We start from the raw sequence: 9,455 nt of genomic DNA, 5'->3' as shown, positions 1-9,455 counted from the left end.
ACACCTTTGCTTATCTCCTACAAAAAAATCGAGCTTCAAAACATTAATTCCAAATGACTAATTAATTAATGGTCACAATAATTTTATGTTGTCTCTATATGAATTTTTAACAGCAGTTTTAGCCAGCAGTTGAAAAATATATGCATTCATCATGTTCATTAATGTCATGACAATGTTGGACATTTAGTGATTTCTTTGTTCTGTTCTTTTTCTGGGACAGAATGATTCTACAACTTATAGCGGTAAAAAAACTAAGACATTGCATCAGGTTGTATAATGTATTAGACGTTGTGTCAGATGTATCAAGTGTGTTCCAAGTGGTTGCTAGGTGTTTAGTATGATCAGTATTTAAGTTTTTTTCTGGTTCTTTATAGTTTTAAAAAGCAGAGTTTGAAATAATATAACTACAAAACTATATAACTAGAAAAGTGCACAAGGAAACTTCTAAGTGTTACTGTGTGGTTGTTGTGGTAATAGGTTGGTTGATGTTGCTATTTGTAAATAAATTAAATTTCACTGCTAGTTGTACTGTGCAAGACTATGTAAAAAACGATGTCAAAGTGTACTTTCAGTTTGGATTTACATCACTGTGGACTAAGCGGCTGCTGTCCAAAATGGAAACCTCTGCTCCACAATCAACATCTTGAGACATGTTTAATATTCATGTGAGACAACATATGTCTTGTTTTGTTACTTGGAGTAAAGGTGAGGCATTTAAATGCAGGAGCACTGTTTCAGCTGTTAAGCATGGGGGTGGGTGCATCATGTTCTGGGGCTGCTTTTCTGCCAGTAAAACGGGTACATTGCAAAAACTGGATGGAATAATGATGTAGGTGGACTTCCTGCAAAAGAATTAGCCAGAAATTAAAAATGCGTACAAAATTGGATGTTCAGTACAGTGACCCCAAACACATATCAGAAGTGATTGTGGAATTGCTAAAGCAAATTCAGTTAAATTTAGCTAAATATGAGGCCAACGCTTAAAGGGTGGGTTTTTGCCTATAAAACAACTAATGTAATTGAATTTAGTTGTTTAATACCAATAATGAGTTGACTTTAGAAAATCCCACAAACATATGTATATAAGTCTTTTTTTAATGAATGTTGCTATGCAGTATTGCCAGAGCATGATAATTATACATAAACCCCCATCCACAACTGTATGTAGGCCAATGAGGCCAATGGGGCTGTGTAAGTGAGGAGCACTCAATATGGTTAATGGAAAAAAGGGAGGGGCCAAATGACTATGCTTGTATTTTATGTAACACTGATTGGCTGCACAGTCATCCAATGAAAAGACATAGTGTAATTTGATAGATTTTAATGCGAGTGGATGAGTATGTGTGAGTCAGTATAACCCGGTATCGTCTTTCTGATTTAGACACAAATCTGTGCTGACTGTACTTTAACCTCCAGTCAAATATAGACTCTTGTCACCTTGTATCTCACTCTCTCTCTGGCATGGGGACAGATTTGAGTAACAGGTTTCTTGGAAGGTGTAAATAGGGTGTCGTAAGGGTTATATGGGCCAAGTATCCATCATACTGCAGGTACGGTACATTCAAAAAAATGTGTGGTCATTGATTAGTGAACAACTTTTATTTATATTATGTCATATAATAGTGTTAAATGGTCTCGACCTTAAGACCAGTCTTATAACCATAAAAGGGTGGTCTCAGTCTCATCTCAACCTCTTTGGAATTGCTAATGTCTCGGTCTCGGGTGCTTAAAAATGTTTGTAATATCATTAAATAGGTGAATGTACTTTTACCACATGATCCATTGTACAACCCTGAATCAGAAAAGTTGTAACAGTTAGGAAAATGTAAATAAAATAAAAATGCATTAACTACATTTAAATATTTACTTAAAATTTAATTTATTTGCAGACAATATAACCGTGAGATATGTTATGTTTTTTTTTAAACTTCATTTTATTTATTAATAAATATCCATTCCTGCAATATGGGCAGTTTGCAACTACTGACATGACTATAAAGTGACTATAAAAAGTGACTATAAAAAGATTATTTTAGAGACACAGAGTTTCTCAAATCAAATATCGGCACCAAAAACTGTCTACTTTCTAAACTTACAGGAAATTACACAAAAAAATTGTGAAGACTTTGGATATCCCACCATCTACAGTACATTATATCATCAAAAGATAATCTGGGGAAATGTGCAAGGAACAAAGCTAACAGTCACTATTGGATGCTGGTGATCCTTGGCACTGCATTAAAACAGGCTGTACTGATTCTGATTCTGTAATGGAAATTACTGCATGGGCTCAGGAACACTTCCAGAAACCTTTGTAACTATTGGCACAACATTAGCAAAGTCACCGTTGTTTACTGTCTTGATTAGCAGGCGAAATTACCCAAGATACTACATGTTTTGTCTGGTGTACTTTCCAAGAAATAGGATACCATATGGTGAAATATGAACATATCTCAATGTGCTGAAATCCAGAAATGAAAGTTAAAGCTGTATCATGCAAAGATGAAACCATATCTCCATATGATCCTGTGCTCAGATTAATCAAATGCAGCACTGCAGCGCTTCTGGATAATGTTGACAAATGACTTCTTTGTATGATGCATCTTTAACTTGCATTATACAGCAAATGTTGTAGGATGAATTGTGTTCACACACAATAATTTCTGGATGTTTTTTTTTTTTTTTTTTACAAAATACTTGGTTTTGACATGAACTTGACTACTAACAGTCTTGGTTTTGACTCTTATGTAATGACAAATGCATAACAGTCACCCCCCTCCCTTGCACTTGTTGATTACAGGACGCATGTCAACAGCAGGATTTCCTTATTTAAAAGGATGAAAATTACTGTAAACTGCTGGTCCTACCTAAATTACTTTACCTAATGTTTGTCCCTATTTAGCACTGGTTGTCTGTTTTATGCAGGCTACAGGCATGTTTCAACACATTCCATATCTGCACTTATGTTTGCTTATATTTATATGTGTGTATTTGTGTATGTTTACCAATAAAACTTTATTGGTCATCAAGTTCTTCACAGAAACCATGTGTGTCTGAATGCATGTAACAGAAGGTGAGTCTGTGTGTTTATATATGTGTGTGTTTTTCTGCAAACACTTTTTAACGTGTGTAAAAATATGGGGTTGTTGTTTTTGCATTTGTTTCAATATTCCTAACATATTCTTTACTGGAGACAGGACTGTAGGCAGCCCAGTCCAGTACCCGGACCCTCTTCTCCAATAGTCATGCCTTTATAATATGTGCATCATGTGGTTTAGCATTGTCTTGTTGAAGCATGCAGAGATGTCCCTTAAAAGTCTAGGAGGCAGAATATGTTGCTCCAAGATCTTAATGTAAGTTTATGTACATCACGATGTGTATTACCACAACCCCATACTGTGACAGAACTAGAGCTTAGATTGGGCAAACCTGACATTTTTTTAGTAAGTAGAGCGTTAAAACTGAGCTATTTAAAAACATTTTCATGTTGTTTTAATAAGCAAAATCTGTTCAGAATTATGTTAATTAACATTAATTAACTACTTGAGCCCACCTGACCCGGCCCAAGGAAATTGGTGGGAAATCTTGGCCCGTGGCTCCTTTTCACGAGCAAGAAGTCATGGGATAGCAGTAAGTAACATGTTCATAAGGTGTTTCCTTGGGTACACCCACATCTGGTTGTAAGGTGATCTTGTGAGTAAGGTTAAGCACTGGTCAGCATCCTCATGGCTAGGCAACGTGACTTATTGGTGTCGAAGCGAGGTCTGATAGTAGTTGAAGCACGGTCCTCAATACACAGTGGCATATGTGTACCAGGAATATGTCATAGAAGGCATTACCACCCACAGTGCCGTCGGGGGAAACAACAAATCAACTATGGCAGAAATGACATCCACATTCGATGCAGGAGATCCCAGACGCATATTCTGTGATTTCCAGAGCAAAAAGTTAAAACACATCCTCATGTTGTTCTTGTACTATGTGATTTACATGTTATACTTTTTTTCATACCTTTAATAATGTTTTATTTCTATGTATTTTTTTTTCAACTTTAATTGTGAACAAACCTATCATGCCACTTTGTATTGTTGTGTAATCTTGTCGTGCCATTAAGGCAGTGTATCCCTTTAAGCCTACATGATATTGAAGCTTAGTTTAGTGGATTAAATGCTTTAAAGTCATTTGATGATTTATGTGAAAATTCTGACCACAGTGTCTGACCTTATCTCTTCGTGGTGGTGTTTTGGAATTGGCAAGAAGTGACTCAGTGGCAGTGAGTAGTTTGTAAGTCTGATTTAGGCTGATTTATGTCCTGTAAGGCTACTGGTCTGGACCTGTTCCCATTCACTCCTTGTGGTGCCAAACTATGCCCCACCTGAAAGTGGAGGGCTGGTGGTTATCACCTTCTTGCTCGAGGGAAACCACCTCAGAGCCATGCCGTATAATATGATCGTGTCCTGGATACTTTCTGTGATACTGGGGGTACATGTGTCAGAGTGCTCTTAAACAGGCCTGAGAGAGAGGGGACTCGGCTATTCATTCTTGGCGATGGCCATGAAACTGAGAAGCTAAAAGCTTGCCATAGTCTTGAGCAATACACCATAATGCCTCAGCGTGAACAGCAAATGAAAAAGGGAGCTGAAAGTGCACCCCTACCTTAGCTGTTAAAGGTCTAGAATATCATCTGTGTGTTTGCACTTCACCGTCAGGCAGTGCAGATTAAATCCAAGTGCCTCCTTGGGAGCCCTCCAGGCACTAACAATCCCATTCTATCCATGCCGCTTGCTCTGCCTGAAAAAACGAACTCAAAGGCATCAGAAAGCCCCTTCACGTAATCCCTGCAAGCTGGGGTAGCTTCTGGGGTCTCAAGATCATGGCGGGAAAACAGAGTTGGGGTGACCAATGGTTTACAAGACAAAGACAGTCATCCCATGCGCTACAAAAGTCCTATATCTAAAATATAAGTAAGTTGCAGCCATACAGAAAGCATCACGCTCTAGGGAAAAAGGAAGAGCCAGAACCTGTATATGGTGATTAATTGGAACTTGCTTGATGTTGATGTGCAAATCAGCCATCATACACCGCAATGACGTGGAGGAGTGCTAAGCCTTTTTTTAGATCTAGATCGCCAGTTTGAACCCCAAAACATGCTGCTTACCATAAGCAAACGAAGTCTGACACAGTAAAATTGATGTGTGTGTGCGTGTGCACATGTGTGCTTATTTAAGTAAGAGCAATAAGAGCAGTAATTCAGAGTTAAAATGCAATTTAAATAGTCTGTCACATTTTCTAAAATACAGCCATTACAGGACTAAGAGAACCATCTTCCACCATTATGTGTTAGAACCTTCACTGTTACCTAAATTGTTAATTGTCTCCCAGAGGTGGACAGTTTTTAAAATAATTTTTCCATTTTCTCCAATTTACGCAGCCAATTACCCAACCCACACATTAGAACTCCCCATATCGCTTCTGATACCTCAACACCAGGAGGGTGAAGACTAGCAAATGCCTCCTCTGATACATGTAAAGTCAATCACCACCTCTTTTCAAACTGCTGCTAATGCAGCATTGCCGAGTAGCATCATAGCGTGCTCAGAGGAAAGCGCAGCAACTCAGTTCTGATACATCAGCTCACAGACGCCCTGGGCTGCAGACATCACCCTTAAAGGGGTTGTGGGGAGAGAGCACCATCTATCCACCCAGAGAGAGCAAGACTCCGCTAACCAATGGCAAGCTACATGAACAGGATTCGAACTGGCAATGAGCAGGACAATTTTGATGAGAAACCTTTGTTTACTGTACATAAAACCGGTGTGATATACATGTTGGTGTGCCTTATAAGCGCAATAATACAAGCAGATCTCAATAAGTCATACTGGTGACACAGTTTAATGACTAGTCTAAACAAATCCAGTCAAAGTACAGTATATCCAGATACTGTCCAAATTCAAAATGCATGATTATGTCATATGTAAACAGACCTTTATAGCCACTATTGGCAGCATCACAGAAAAAAAAGTTTTTAGGTAACAAGCAGTACTGCTCAGCTTCTATATTAAGGTGCAGAAGTCAACAGGGAATTCCACAGAGGTGAAGTTTGGTGTTGCATCCAACACTAGTGAAGTAGGGGCACCCATTTTTGTTTTTATTGCAGTGGCCAGACATATGCTGCCTCTCATGACAGGGACTCCAACGGGCATTTTTAAGCAGGACAATGCTCGTCCACACACAGAAGGAGTTTACCAAGAATGTTGCTGCCAGACTGTAATACTTCCTTGACTCTTCCAATCGACAGAATAATAGGACCAGCTGGGACGCCAGCTTCAGCAACCTACAATTTTGCAGGGTCTACAGACCCAGCTTGAACATCTTTGGGTAAATGTGCAACGGGATTCTGTACGGAACCTGTTTACCTCCATGCTCCACTGTGTCTCATCTTGTATCCATATCATCTTGTATAGAGGTGCCTAACAGGGTAGTAGAGCATGTCCTCTAATATTGTAATCACTTACATATACCATCACATTACATTCAAACATAGACATATATATAATGTCTATGGGGTGGAGCTTCTTTGAGCCTGGATAACGGTGTAAAAAATGATTAATCGGGGCAAATTATGCCCAGTGTCACCCAGTCTGAAGTGTGTTTGGACAAACTGTTAAAATTTCAAAATCTTGGAACGCTGTGGGAAAGTGGAGGTGTGCTATTCATCAGAGGTAAATACTTTTTATGTCATGTTTTACTACAGGTGTTTTACTGCAGGTGTTTTGCATTCAGATTCATACACATTTCCTATGGAAATACAGAAACTTCAAATGTCGAGACAGGTCTTAGCTCAACACCACTGATTGCAATACTACAGAAAGTGTGTTTTAGTGTGGTCTTGCACATAGTTTATTCTGGTACAATCTTTGGGACAGCCTGTCCCGATTTAGACTGACCCTCACTATGTTCTGTACTTCCTCTATTAGTCATTAGAACCAAAAATAACCAAAGATGAAGTAATAAGTTACTACACCTCCTGTAGTACCACTTGCAGTTCCGCCTGAGATCCCAGGGCCTTTGGGAAGGTGGTGAGGACAGCAGAACTCCCAATATTACAGGAAAGGCTGGAGTTTTTGAACACTATGCTCACTCACTGTCTGTTTTATTAGAGACTTCTGTCTAGCACATTGTAGATAGGAAGTCAAAGACAGTAGTTTTGAATCTGTTGTTGAACAGTTTATCTTGGTCATCTTCTAGTCCTTTATCAGTGCTCACAGGAAGCTGCCCACAGGACACAGGACTGCTAGTGAACTATTCTCAGTCCAGCAGTGACACCTAGGTATTTAAAAACTGTAAAATTCTAAAACCCTAAAAGAGCACTGTTGTGTCTAATCTATTTGTAATTGGAATAATTTACAATCACTAGAGCTTAGATTCTCTGCCCGAACCCAACCTGAGGCCAAGATTTACCACCATTTTCTTTGGGTCGGTTTCAGGCTCTGTTTTTTAACGCTATTTTTATTTTATATAAAGTTATGGCATGATAATCACAATATAGTAAAGTATAAAATCAAACTGCGCATATGTGAGCTCCTCTGCTTGTCCACACATAGCCTTATTGCCTATGTTTAAAAATAAAAAAATGTTTGTTCAAAAAGTGTTTTATTTTCTTAGAAATTGTTATTTATATTAGAGCAGACAGGGAGATCGGTTCTTAATAAATATTTTTCTTAGTTTATGCTTCTTCAGTGTCGCAATGTTAATTAACATTATTTTGAGCAGATTTTGCTCATTCAAACAAAATTGTCTTGTTTAAATTGGACTCAGGCATCGATTTAAGCTCTAACACTAACACAGCAACTAACAATGCAGTGCTGAAATTACCCCCCACCCAAAGAATAGTAACTCTGCCGTGGTCCTGTGGGGTCCTGACTATTGAAGAACAGTGTGAAAGGAGTATGTAGAGAAATAGAAGAACTACGGTCTGTAATTATAGAACTACAAAGTGCTCCTATATGGGTGGTGGAGCTGAAAAAATGGATAATAGAAAAAAAAATGGACAAGCAAGCTTCATTTTGGAATAAGGTGCTGTGGACTGGTGAAACTAAAATTGAGATATTTAAAGGGCAATACGCATGGTGGAAAAAGAACACAGCATTCCAAGACAAACACTTGCTACCCACAGTAAAATTTGGTGGTTGTTCCATCATGCTTTGGGGATATATGATCAGTGCAGGTACTGGGAATCTTGTTAAAGTTGAGGGTTACATGATTACAATCAATATCAGCAGATACTTGAGAACAATGTTTAAGAATCAGTAAGAAAGTTAAAATTGCGCCGGGGCTGGATACTTCAAGATGACAAAGACCCTAAACACTGCTCAAAATCTACTAAAGCATTCATGCAGAGGAACAAGTACAACGTTCTGGAATGATCATTTCAGTCCCCAGACCTGAATATTATTGATAATCTGTGGTGTGATTTAAAGCGGGCTGTTCATGATCAGAAACCATTAAGCCTGACTGAATTGGAGATGTTTTGTAAAGAAGAATTAACCAAAATACCTTCAACTGGAAGACAGACTCTCATTGGAAGCTACAGGACACATTTAGAGGCTGTTATTTCTGCAAAAGGAGGATCTAATAAATATTAATATAATATTTATGTTAAGGTGCCCAAATTTGTACACCTGCCTAATTTTGTTTAAAGAATAATCACTGCACGCTTTCTGTAAATCCTATAAATTTAATAAAATTTCACTTCTCAAATATCACTGTGTTCGTCTGCTATATGATATATGTAACTGAAATTGCTGATCCAACCAACCAATGATTTCTAAATGAAAATCATGAAAACTTTTTCATGCCACTGTATCTATATTCTGTCTATACTTGTTCATGTTTTGATTTTCTGTATACTCTGTAACTCTGTATCCATGCAAAATCAATAAAAGAAAAAGAAAAATGTGACTAATTTAAGTTAATTTATTTTTACTTTTTATTTACTTTTTATGCACTCATAAACCAAAGGGAATGTCTTTTAAATTTTTGGTTATATTCTGCATAATATAGTGGAGTAAAAAGTAAAATATTTGACTTTAAAATGTAGTTAAGGTAAAAATTTCACCCAAAACTTAAGTTACAACTTGACTTACAAAAAGCTACTTAACCCTTTCAGACCTGAATTATGTGCCAGAGTTGAAAAAATATGAATAATAATAATGCTGTTTTCTGTCTGCAATGCACACAAAAGACTAAAATCTATATTAGCTTTAAATCCAATGAACTAAAATACCATAAGGAACTTTTTTATGTCTATCAGATTTGAAGCCTGTGCTTAACTTACTTTTTATTTTTACTTTGATATTGACCTTTAGGCCATCCCTAAACACTAACATAAACATAAACAAGTGTTTTAAATTCGCCTACATATAATTAGAAAAATGAGCACTATTAATTTGCCT

The sequence above is a fragment of the Astyanax mexicanus genome, chromosome 1, assembly GCF_023375975.1.
Source record: "Astyanax mexicanus isolate ESR-SI-001 chromosome 1, AstMex3_surface, whole genome shotgun sequence".
Classification (NCBI taxonomy): Eukaryota; Metazoa; Chordata; class Actinopteri; order Characiformes; family Acestrorhamphidae; genus Astyanax; species Astyanax mexicanus.
The sequence above is the reverse complement of the archived record's forward strand: the minus strand, read 5'-3'. Positions refer to the sequence as shown.